Source organism: Hemitrygon akajei, chromosome 10, assembly GCF_048418815.1.
Source record: "Hemitrygon akajei chromosome 10, sHemAka1.3, whole genome shotgun sequence".
NCBI lineage: Eukaryota > Metazoa > Chordata > Chondrichthyes > Myliobatiformes > Dasyatidae > Hemitrygon > Hemitrygon akajei.
Genome location: NC_133133.1, coordinates 156,882,567 through 156,896,154, shown reverse-complemented (window position 1 = coordinate 156,896,154; position 13,588 = coordinate 156,882,567). Strand labels below are relative to the sequence as shown.

The 13,588-nt window shown below is 39.4% G+C and overlaps 1 protein-coding gene across 9 annotated transcripts in view; it reads right to left on the bottom strand.

Moving 5' to 3' along the window:
- Window positions 1-13,588, bottom strand: part of foxp2 (forkhead box P2) — a 739,530-nt gene that overhangs the window by 496,456 nt on the left and 229,486 nt on the right. Inside the window, exon 1 of one of the 9 annotated variants that reach the window (XM_073059488.1) lies at window positions 7,518-7,600. The exons of the other annotated variants lie outside the window; for them this stretch is intronic. The gene's annotated coding sequence lies outside the window, so the exon portion shown is untranslated. Of the gene's footprint in view, window positions 1-7,517; window positions 7,601-13,588 lie in introns of those variants that run through there. 9 annotated transcript variants of the gene reach the window in all.

Here is a 13,588-nt window from a genome sequence, read left to right as displayed (position 1 = left end):
CAAAGCAGGCTTAACGATATTTAAAGATTTGCCATGAAAGTTCAAACGCAGGGCTATAATGACAGGTGACATGTGACATATACATATCTCCCACTATGCTAAATAAGCATTCATTTAAATGGTGCTCATGTCCTTGATAAACTAGAAGTGATTCCCATTCTGCCAGAGATGCCTTACGCCCATGTACGTACTTCTGACCTTTCCTGGTGCTTGTCTCTGGCAAGAGGGAATGAAGTTTACATCTCGTTTTCTCTTCTCTTACATAACTCTTCTGCCAAGAGTTTGAGAGACTGCTATTGTGTAGAAGTGATGAGTAATCTCCAGTAAGGAGAAATACTTAAAAGCTAAATACCAGTCTGGTCTTCACAGCTACAAAAAATTTGGTTCTTACTCACTTTGCAGTCTCAATGTTGTATGACAGGTTTACTGAGGCAAAATTTCAGGCATTGTTTTTCATTATGTTAGTGCAGGAGAGTTGATAGATAGGAGTTCCTCATGAGTGCCCTTCTCCTAGTGGCTTCAGTTCCAGGAAAAGATCTACAGTCTTGAAACCAAATTGCTTCAACACAAATATCTGTATGCACAGTCCCAGACAGAACCTGTGCACACTTCTGAAGTTTGTAAAAGGTTCAGAAATGTTTAATTGCACTATTACTTATAAGAAATAATCCAACAATTAGCCTAGTAGTTTCTAATGATTGGCATACATTGCCCTGAGGCTGAAGTCTTCTATACTGTTAAACATCATGTTCCTCTGTGTGAGGTCAAAGGGGATTACAAGGAGCATGTTGTTCAAAGTTTAAAAGTTCAAAGTAAAATTTACTATCAGTGCATACATGTCACCACATACAACCCTGGATTCTTTTTCTGCAGGGATACTTAGCAAATCTATAGAACAGTAACTGTAAACAGGATCAATGAACAACAAACTGTGCAAATGCAAATATAAATAAATTGCAATAAGTAAAGAGTAAAAATATAACAAGATAAAGAGTCCACAAAGTGAGACAATTGGTGTGGGAACTCCAGAAATAACTTCTACAATCTCCAATGGGATCCCATTACCAAGCACATCTTTCCCTCTCCCCACCCTCACACATCCTGCTTTCCATAGGGATCACTCCCTCTGTGACCCCCTTGTCCATTCATCCCTCCCAATTGATCTCCCTCCTGACACTTATCCTTGCAAGTGGAACAAGTGCTACACCTGCCCTTACACCTCCTCCTTCACCACCATTCAGGGCCCCAAGCAGTCCTTCCAGGTGAGGCGACACTTCACCTGTGAGTCTGTTGGGGTCATCCACTGTATCCGGTGTTCCCAGTGTGGCCTCCTGTATATCCATGAGACCCAGCGTTGATTCGGAGACCACTTCGCTGAGACCTACACTCCGTCTGCCAGAAAAAGTGGGCTCTCCCAGAGGCCAACCATTTTAACTCACCTCCCATTCCCTTTACAACATGTCAGTCCATGGCTTCCTCTAATGTTGTGATGAGGGCACACTCAGGTTGGAGGAACAGCACCTTATATCTGTTTGGGTAGTCTCCAACCTGATGGAATAAACATCAATTTCTCGAACTTCTGGTGCATTGCTTCCCCTCCCCTCCACCATTCCCCATTTCCATTTCTTTCTCTCACCTTATCTCACCTGCCCATCATGCCTCTCTGGTGCTCCTCCACCTTCCCTTTCTTCTATGGCCTTCTGTCCTCTCTTCTCCACCCCTTTATCTCTCTCACCAATCGACTTCCCAGCTCTTTACTTCACTCCTCCCCCTCCAGGTTTCACCTACCACCTACTACCTTGTATTTCATCCTGCCCTCCCTTCACCTTCTTACTCTGACTTCTCATCTTTTTTTCTCCAGTTCTGATAAAGGGTCTCGGCCCGAAGCGTCAACTGTTTACTCTTTTTCATTGACGCTGCCTGGCCCGCTGATTTCTTCCAGCATTTTGTGTGTGTTGCTTGGATTTACAGCATCTGAAGATTTTCTCCTGTTTGTGAGTGTAGTTAACCCCTTTTTGTCAAGAGCCTCATGGTTGAGGGGTAGTTCTTGAACGTGGTGGTGCAAGTCCTGAGGCACCTGTACCTTCTACCTGATGGCAGCAGCAAGTAAAGAGGATGGGCTGGGTGGTGAGGTTCTTTGATAATGGATGCTATTCTTCTATGTCAACGCTTCATATAGATGTGCTCAATGGTTGGGAGGGCTTTATTCTTGATGTATTGGAATTGTACATAATTTTTACATCATTTTCTTGTGCAGAAATTGCAGTGCTGTTGCCAAATAAGCACGCACTGTACACATTCTACACGGACTGTCATCATTTTCTACACAGAACAATGGTTATGGTTGTTAGATAGATTACAAAGCAATGCATTTCATTGTATGCTGTGATGTTTCAATGTACATGTGACAAATAAAGCTAATCTTTAACCTTTAAAATTTACTGAGATGGCATAACGTACACACTCCTCATCGGAAGTGTGTTTGCCTACCTTGGACATCATTTTCAATCAGGTGATATTGTGAAGTCTGACAAACAAGCTGCACAAAGCCCAAATCATATCCCTCATCAGCGAAGGGGCATTCCTCTGTCAGTCTGAGCGTGAGTGTTAATGTTTGCCTCACACAAACATTAGTCTCAGTGCACTGACTGCCTCATTCAGCTCATTACACTTTCTAGAAAGTTCACACTTGTCTGCTGTTCAGCCTTCCTGCATCTTCCATATTCTTTTCTCCCATGCATTCTTGTAATTGTATTATACATTTGTGACCTTTTCACATTTATTTTTTAAACAGATACATAATTTCAATTGTATTGCTGTCAAAATGTGGGTGTTTGTCTGATAATAAATATTAGAAAAGACACCAACAATTACACAGTACATCACCATGGAAGTATGCAATGGGACAATGAGGGAAGCCATACAAGGAAAGCCGAAGGCTTTAGCTGTCTTCACTGACGTCACTATAATAGCTTATTAAATGCATAGCAATCTTGTCAATCTTAAGTATTTCACACAAACCATTTTACAAATTACATCAGGAATGAAAAAAAAAACATTTTTGGTACTTGTTAAACATTTTTAAACATTGAGCATCTTTTGGATCAGAATTTCCTGAAATTTCTTGGGTAGCACGATTCTTGGGTAATTTTATTAGTGAATTTGGAAGAGATTGTGTTAATGAGAGAAGTATGCACAACTGCTTCATTATTTCATTTACTACAGAGACGGAGGGGCTTTTTCTTCCTTGATAGCAAAGACAGCGTGCCTTAAGCTTTAATTTAAATGCAAATTAATTGTGTAACTTCTTGAGAAACAAGCCCACTTCATACAAACTGCCAGATTATGCTTCTAGGTCAATAATGAAATTAGTACAAGCTTCAGGCAAATAATACTTGCCCATTATATCCTTTTCTGGCAATCTTTCTTATAGCAATCTCTCTGTACGAGCTCTAGAAACATAGAAACATAGAAAATAGGTGCAGGAGTAGGCCATTCGACCCTTCAAGCCTGCACCGCCATTCAGTATGATCATGGCTGATCATCCAACTCAGAACCCTGTACCTGCTTTCTCTCCATACCCCCGATCCCTTTAGCCACAAGGGCCATATCTAACTTCCTCTTAAATATAGCCAATGAACCGGCCTCAACTGTTTCCTGTGGCAGAGAATTCCACAGATTCACCACTCTCTGTGTGAAGAAGTTTTTCCTCATCTCGGTCCTAAAAGGCTTCCCCTTTATCCTTAAACTGTGACCCCTCGTTCTGGACTTCCCCAACATTGGAAACAATCTTCCTGCATCTAGCCTGTCCAATCCCTTTAGAATTCTATACGTTTCAATAAGATCCCCCCTCAATCTTCTAAATTCCAGTGAGTACAAGCCTAGTTGATCCAGTCTTTCTTCATATGAAAGTCCTGCCATCCCAGGAATCAATCTAGTGGACCTTCTCTGTACTCCCTCTATGGCAAGAATGTCTTTCCTCAGATTAGGGGACCAAAACTGCACACAATATTCTAGGTGCGGTGTCACCAAGGCCTTGTACAACTGCAGTAGAACCTCCCTGCTCCTGTACTCAAATCCTTTTGCTATGAATGCCAACATACCATTTGACTTTTTCACTGCCTGGTGTACCTGCATGCCCACCTTCAATGACTGGTGTACAATGACACCCAGGTCTTGCTGCACCTCCCCTTTTCCTAATCGGCCACCATTCAGATAATAATCTGTTTTCCTGTTCTTGCCACCAAAGTGGATAACCTCACATTTATCCACATTAAATTGCATCTGCCATGAAATTGTCACCTAACCTATCCAAGTCACCCGGCATCCTCTTAGCATCCTCCTCACAGCTAACACCGCCGCCCAGCTTTGTGTCATCCGCAAACTTGGAGATGCTGCATTTAATTCCTTTGTCTAAATCATTAATATATATTGTAAACTGGGGTCCCAGCACTGAGCCTTGCGGTACCCCACTAGTCACTGCCTGCCATTCTGAAAAGGTTCCATTTACTCTCAACTCTTTGCTTCCTGTCTGCCAACCAATTCTCGATCCACATCAATACCATACCCCCAATACCGTGTGCTTTAAGTCTGCACACTAATCTCCTGTGTGGGACCTTGTCAAAAGCCTTTTGAAAATCTAAATATACCACATCCACTGGCTCTCCCCTATCCACTCTACTAGTTACATCTTCAAAAAATTCTATAAGATTCGTCAGACATGATTTTCCTTTCACAAATCCATGCTGACTTTGTCGATGCTTTCACCTCTTTCCAAATGTGCTGTTATCACATCTTTGATAACCGACTCTAGCATTTTCCCCACCACCGATGTCAGACTAACCGGTCTATAATTCCCCGGTTTCTCTCTCCCTCCTTTTCTAAAAAGTGGGGTTACATTAGCCACCCTCCAATCCTCAGGAACTAATCCAGAATCTAAGGAGTTTTGAAAAATTATCACTAATGCATCCACTATTACTTGGGCTACTTCCTTAAGCACTCTGGGATGCAGACCATCTGGCCCTGGGGATTTATCTGCATTTAATCCCTTCAATTTACCTAACACCATTTCCCTACTAACATGTATTTCCCTCAGTTCCTCCATCTTACTAGACCCTTGGTCCCTTACTATTTCCGGAAGATTATTTATGTCCTCCTTAGTGAAGACAGAACCAAAGTAGTTATTCAATTGGTCTGCCATGTCCTTGTTCCCCATGATCAATTCACCTGTTTCTGACTGTAAAGGACCTACATTTGTCTTGACCAATCTTTTTCTTTTCACATATCTATAAAAGCTTTTACAGTCAGTTTTTATGTTCCCTGTCAGCTTTCTCTCATAATCTTTTTTCCCTTTCCTAATTAAGCCCTTTGTCCTCCTCTGCTGGTCTCTGAATTTCTCCCAGTCCTCAGGTGTGCCACTTTTTTTTGCAAATTTATATGTTTCTTCTTTGGACTTGATACTATCCCTAATTTCCCTTGTCAGCCATGGGTGCACTACCTTCCCTGGTTTATTCTTTTGCCAAATTGGGATGAACAATTGTTGTAGTTCATCCATGTGATCTTTAAATGCTTGCCATTGCATATCCACCGTCAACCCTTTAAGTATCATTTGCCAGTCTATCTTAGCTAACTCACGTCTCATACCTTCAAAGTTACCCTTCTTTAAGTTCAGAACCTTTCTTTCTGAATTAACTATGTCACTCTCCATCTTAATGAAGAATTCCACCATATTATGGTCACTCTTACCCAAGGGGCCTCGCATGACAAGATTACTAACTAACCCTTCCTCATTGCTCAATACCCAATCTAGAATGGCCTGCTCTCTAGTTGGTTCCTCAACATGTTGGTTCAGAAAACCATCCCGCATACATTCCAAGAAATCCTCTTCCTCAGCACCCTTACCAAATTGGTTCACCCAATCTATATGTAGATTGAAGTCACCCATTATAACTACTGTTCCTTTATTGCACACATTTCTAATTTCCTGTTTAATGCCATCCCCAACCTCACTACTACTGTTAGGTGGCCTGTACACAACTCCCACCAGCATTTTCTGCCCCTTAGTGTTATGCAGCTCTACCCATATCGATTCCACATCCTCCAGGCTAATGTCCTTCCTTTCTATTGCGTTAATCTCCTCTCTAACCAGCAATGCTACCCCACCTCCTTTTCTTTCCTGTCTATCCCTCCTGAATATTGAATATCCCTGGATGTTGAGCTCCCATCCTTGGTCACCCTGGAGCCATGTCTCTGTGATCCCAACTATATCATATTCATTAATAACTATCTGCACATTCAATTCATCCGCCTTGTTACGAATGCTCCTCGAATTGACATACAAAGCCTTCAGGCTTGTTTTTACAACATTCTTAGCCCTTATACAATTATGTTGAAAGTGGCCCTCTTTGCTTTTTGCCCTGGATTTGCCTGCCTGCCACTTTTACTTTTCACCTTATTACTTTTTGCTTCTACCCTCATTGTACACCCCACTTGTTCCCATCCCCCTGCCACATTAGTTTAAAGCCTCCTGAACAGCAGTAGCAAACGCTCCCCCTAGGACATTGGTTCCAGTCCAGCCCAGGTGCAGACCGTCCTGTTTATACCGGTCCCACCTCCCCCAGAACTGGTTCCAATGCCCCAGAAATTTGAATCCCTCCCCCTTGCACCATTTTTGATGCCACGTATTCATCTGAAATATCCTCCTATTTCTACTTTGACTAGCACGTGGCACTGGTAGTAATCCAGAGGTTTGTGGTCCTACTTTTTAGTTTATCTCCTAACTCCCTAAATTCACCTTGTAGGACCTCATCCCGTTTTTTACCTATATTGTTGGTACCTATGTGCACCACGACCACTGGCTGTTCACCCTCCCATTCCAGAATGTCCTGCAGCCGCTCAGAGACATCCTTGACCCTTGCACCAGGGAGGCAACATACCATCCTGAAGTCTTGTTTGCGGCCGCAGAAACACCTATCTATTCCCCTTACAATCGAATCCATTATCACTATAGCTCTCCCACTCCTTTTCCTTCCCTCCTGTGCCGCAGAGCCACCCATGATGCAATGAACTCGGCTGCTGCTGCCTTCCCCTGCTGAGACATCTCCCCCAACAGTATCCAAAACAGTATATCTGTTTAGGAAGGAGATGACCTCAGGGGACTCCTGCACTACCTGCCTACTGCTACGCTGTCTAGTGGCCACCCCTTCCCTTTCTGCCTGTGTAGCCTTTACCTGCAGTGTTGCCAACTCACTGAACATGCTATTCACGACTTTCTCAGCATCGCGGATGCTCCAGTATGAATCCAATCGCAGCTCCAGACGCTCAATGCGGTCTGCCAGAAACTGCAGTTGGACACACTTCCTGCACACATAGTCGTCAGGGACACTGGAAGTATCCCAGATTTCCCCCATGCTGCAGGATGAACAAACCATGGGGCCAATCTCAGCTGTCATGACCTACCCAATACTTGCCTCAACTTTTGAAACTTTCTCCTTTGAAAGGAACTTACCCAGCCTTACCTCACTTGGAGTGAAGCTCGTCCTCAGCCTCTTCTCGTCGAAGCCTCTCGAGTCAAAAACCTCAAATCTCCACTCCTTCACTGGCCCACTCACTCACTGGCCACTTTCCACAGAAATACTTCAAAAATAAAAAAACACTTCAAAAATACTCTAGAAATACTTCAAAAATAAAAACTATCCAGATGCTTTCTTCTCTCCATTATTTTAACCTGCTATAACTTTCATGAATCACTTTATTTAAATCATGTAATTGCAGGAACATTACTAAACTCTACTGCATGGACTTTCCTGTTTCTGAATAGAAAATTATCATATTTTATTTATTTAGGAATATCAAAGTTTAATGTAAATTTTATTAGCGAAATATATATATGTAACCATATACAACCCTGAGTTTCATTTTCTTGTGAACATACTCAAAACATCAATTGATTAATAACTGTAACAGATTCAATGAAAGCCCGTCCAACTAGGGCGTGCAACCAGAGTGCAGAAGACAATAAACTGTGCAAATACAAAAAGAAGAATCAATAATTATAAATAAATAAGCAAACATTGAAATAATACATATTGAAAACATGAGATGAGGAGCCCTTGAGAGTGAGTCTATTGGTTGTGCAAACATTTCAATGATGAGGTAAGTGAAGTTGAGTGAAGTTATCCCCTTTGGTTCAAGTGGCTGATGGGTGACAGGTAGTAACTGTTCCTGAACCTGCTGGTGTGAGTCCTGAGGGTCTTGTACGTTCTTCCCATTGGCAGCAGTGAGAAGACAGCATGTCCTGTGTGGTGGGTTCCTTAAAGATGGATGCTGCTTTCCTGAGATAGTGCTTCATGTAGATGTGCTCAATAATGGGAGGTCTTCACCTGTGATGGACTGGGCCATATCTACTACTTTTTATGGGATTTTCCATTCAAGGGCATTGGTGTTTCTAAAGCAAGCTGTGATGCAGCCTGCTGTAGAATATGTTTGAGAAAACAACAATGATAATAGCCTTGTTGCTGCCACAACTTCGCTAATCAAATTATTGATATACTCAAGCAATTCCCACTTTGCCTGGACTAATCCCAAAGTATTTTGCAGAACACAGCTGGAATTCAAACTGATTACAATATGCCGTACTTGACAATGTGACATTTATACATGATCGGCCCACAGCCACAGATTACATATGACAAGGAGGAAGTGAGGAGACAAGGTCAGTTGAGCTAATGGCTCCAATCTTGGTAATGAAACATTCTATCAGCTCTTTGTAATCATTGGGAATTGTAGGTAAAAGGGAAATCAGGTTGCTACTGAACATTTGCATGAACATAATATGAATGGTGATCATATCAGCAGTGAATTTCCTTGAGCGTTCTCCAGCAGGGGAACAGAGGAAGCGCCATAAAACTCATGTAATAAGCTAAAGTGAGCATTTGGAATATTTCTCCTGGGGTTCTGATAAAGCTATGTTCAGAGATTGGAATAATGATGTGGAATTTGAAGATCACAAACCATGAGTCAAAATGTTACATGTTGATTAGTGTATTTCCAAATTGTACATCAAAATATGAACTCATAGATTCACTCCAACACTCCATCACTCATTGCATAGGATAGGTGCATACTGTAGTTCAATCATGTAGTTTCTTTTGAGATTTCCTATCTCCTTTTGTAACTTAATTTAAGTCATATTTCTGGGAGTTCTGCCAAGATACGAGTACACAACTGGGAGAAGAAATTCCAAGTCAGCCAGTCTCTATCAAGAAAATCATGTTGGAAGAACACATTTAAATTCAACCACTAATTCAGCAATAAAAGAAATGGCAATGGGAACAGTGCCATCAAGTGACTTTTGTCTCAGCATTTTAATTATGAGCACTAACCTTCTACCTCCACATTTTTATAAAAAAGCATATTCATCATTCAAACAAACAATTTTCACACTTGTGTTGACCACAGAATGATTCTTCAATCACTCTTTATAAACCTGCATGAAAATCAGATTTTCTCACTTATAATTTCTGGTCATGTTCCTCTTTATGAATTACACTATCTTTGTGTTTTCAAAAACAATTTTCTAATTTAATGAATAACAAATTTAATTTGCATTAAGAACACAGCTGCAATTTGTTACCAATCAATGCCAAGGTGATATTCCATTGGTTGGTTAAACAATAAATATTTGAAGCATTTTCAGAATCTGTGATACATAAAGCACTAATCAAAAATGCCCTCCAGCAGAAATAAATAAAGAATTCAATTCCACTGTGGTCAATGCAATGGATCTGAAAGTGCCAAAAATTCTTTGATGAACACCCAAACAATAAAATGCACCAGCACACAACAAACCAATGTCAAAATCGACAAAAATATTCTAAATTGCCAAGTAACTTAAGTTTAGGAAGCACTTCAAACAGAACCCAGTTACCAAAAACTGATAATTACTGGGACAAAACTGTAAACCTTCCAGAAACTGAACTCGTCAGAGCTACAGCCCTTCTTAAACATTCCCAGCATGTATATATACAGTCCAGAAGATTCATCAATCCATCAATCTGCTCCCTCTATTTCTATTTGCCACCAGCTCACGTCATCTATTAATTTCCTGTGTGATAAACAAAGTAGCAAAATTTGACGTGGGGGAAAAACCTGGAATATTCTAGAATATTCCTCTCAGATCCTTGAAAACGATTATGAAAAGTGGCAATGCTATCAGCAATGCCAAAATGAAGATGCGGTCTTGTAATATCAGAGAGATAGTTCAGCTTATTAAAGAAGTACTGCTATCTTTACAAGTACCAATGCCAACAACCTTTGTGCAGCCTTGACAACAGAGATAATAAAGTAATAATAGTTATGCAAGTTATAGTGTTTTAGAGATGTACAGTACAATATATGATACGCAGAAAATGCTTCGTTTGGTTCTGTGACATAGTTACCCAATTTCTATATATCCATTCTCACTGGCAAAATAATAAATGAATTTGCATTGTCACTTTTGGTTTGCTCTTACATTAAATCTGTAGTTAATCTTCCAGAGAAAAGTTACTGAATTTATCAGGTATATAATGTTGAAAAAAAACACTGTGCTCAGGCATACTTCTAACATACTTCTGGCTCATGGCTTCAGAGCAAGGTTTCCCAGCACTTAGGTTTGATGGTGTATGGATCCAGCACTGCATAAAACTTAATCTGCAAGCATTTCTTTTATGCCTCTCTGCTTTCAAGTATGTACACATTTTCCGATTCTTTTCTCTAGACATTTAAAATTCTAACCATTATGGAACAGCTAATTTTTACATTTATCAGGTATACGATACACAGTTCTACCAACAATGGAAGAGACAAGGAATTATTTTTTAAAAGCAGGAATTTAAATATCTCTTTGTTATAAGATTTAAGCATATTTAGCAATGGAAATCATTTCATTGAAATCACCCGTTTAATTGTTTGGTTAAGACATTAATAAAACAATGTTGCATATTCCTGCTTGAGGAACTAAATCCAAAGTTTGTCTCCCCAGTGTGCTGGCCAAGATTTATCTCTCAATCACCAACACTGAAACAAAACCATTTGATCATTTTTGCATTGTATTGCAATTCATAAATTGTACCCAAAATGGCTACCATCTAATAGTGATCACACTTCAAAATTATTTGCTTTGTTACCAAGGACTTGGGGACTTCCTAGTGTCATGAAAAGCATTCCATAAATATAACTCTCTTTGTGCCTTGTTGCCTTTTAAATTAGCCGTAGTGCAATTAGACAGCAGACTTATTTAGGTTGAAATATCATGGAAAGGTTAGATGTAAAGGTATGTTTTTCAGTTTTTCTCAATTGCTTTACCATTTATTTCATCAATGACCATATGCTTGATAAACATTTCCCCCAACTGTTGAGGATTAATGGTGTCTTTGCCCAGCACTAACATTACATGCAATGGTTTGTTCAATGGGAATAATCCAAGTGAGAGACTTGGAAACCAGAATAGGTAACAATGGAATATGAAATATGAAGTAAGTCCAACTGTATTGGAGGTTTTGTACTTCCCAAACCATATCCACTTTTGTAACAGAGGCTCCTAACTCCTGCCTTAGAAGATTTTAGTGTTATTTTGTTCTTTTCTCAACATCCAATGACAATTTCAAATTTCATAATAAATGTCACCCTCCATCATCCTTCTTCCCATCTCATAAGTCATATCCTCTCTTCAGCTACTTACACAAATCCCCTATTCCTTATCTATCCACGAAGGGCTAAGCTATCAGATGCTAGCAATATACTTTGGAATTCTTCTTCTCTCCATTTTAAAGATCTTAAAATTGACCTCTGAGATGGAAATTTCAATTATAAAATAGGAGCGGAATTAGACCATTTGGCCCATCAAGTCTGGTCCGCAATTTCATCATGGCTGATCCAATTTTCCTTTCAGCCATGATTATCCTTCCAAACATCTTTGCTGATCGTACTCTTAAAGTAATATAATTCAACCACAATAAAGGCACCATACCTTTTTGGTCCCTTCCTTTTATCCCTCTTCTGTTTGCTTAATTGAAAGCATAAAATTTCATTCACTAACTACTAACCAAACAAGTATAGGCATCATGTGTCCAAGAACCCACATACAGTAAATATGTTTTTAATCTCAATAAATTCCATTGACTAGGGAAAATTTGTCTGTTGATTAGCATTGCTTAATATTAACTTTAAAAATGTAGTCTAAAATAAACCTGTTAAAATTAGAAGATCAGGGAAATAAAATAAAGACATTTTGAACAATGGAAAGAAAAGACCAAAAAAAGTGAGCAAATTCACTATTTTCTTCAAGATAATTAAGAATTGATACTTCAACATTTAATCATTAACTATTATTTATGTTTGTACTTTAAAATTCTTAAAAATTATTCTCTGTTGTAATTGTGTAGTCTTTCATGTCCAGTAACAATCACTGCTGTTTAATGGAAATTACCAAGGAAATACAAATAGAAAAATTCCTTTCAAATGAATTGTAGTATCTGTATATTTTATATAATGAATTAAGGATAAAGAGATTATAATCATTGTTACGAAAAACACAACTTGCTGGAACAATATAGAGATTGTTATCAAATAAAATATACTGAATGAGATTTTGCACCCATCTGAACAGCAAAGCTATCACTGTTATTGAGGAATAAACCAGGCAACAATATTCAGCATCCTCACATGCAAAGTTAAAAGTAAACATCTGGATCTTGCTATCTGAGTTGTCCTTCTCTTTTATAAGTTTCGATCTTTTGGTATCATGCCAACTACATGCAATTAAAACACATGAAAGGCAAGAATTGTAGTAATGGTCATTGATAAACCTTACAAATGCTGGAAAACCTACAGCCTCCCCACTTAAGCGTGCATGATTTCTTAACAGTATAATTGCCCAGAAATTCTAAAAGTCGCGGAGAAGGATGCCAAGGACGATCTCAGATGTTGGTCCTCTGCCAAACACTGGTCAGACTTGAAACCCAAAGCAGTATGTGCAACAAATCTGCAGCTGAAAATGCGCCACACAGAACTACATTCTGAGGCTGATCCCCAGAGCCCAGTCTCAGACCCAATGAAATGTTTTCAGTTCCTGAATCAGACTCTGTGTTGTGAATTGAAAAGACGTACCTGTTCAAACAGGCTGTGGGGTGCAATGTTGTAGGTTTCTGATGGTGATAAATTGTCAAACAAATGCCTAAAAAAGTTTTGGGAAGATGCAGAATTAGTGAATAGTAACTGCCTTGTGTTTGCATAAAATGATCATTGATTCAGGGCCATTAACTTTCTTTGCCATTTTCAAGTTACTATGCAATTTTCTTGGATGTGTAATCAATGATAACAGGTTTGGAGCTTTGTGTAAAGTATACATAAAGTAAATGTAAACTTAACTTGAGTTGGTTTGTGAATTGTGACTTGATTTCTGAATATATGCATTATTATCTATTTAAGTTATTAATATTTTAATATAGTATACATGCATAATCAGAATCAGGTTTATTATCACTGACATGTGTCGTGAAATTTGTTAACTTAGTAGCAGCAGTACAATGCAATACATGATAATATG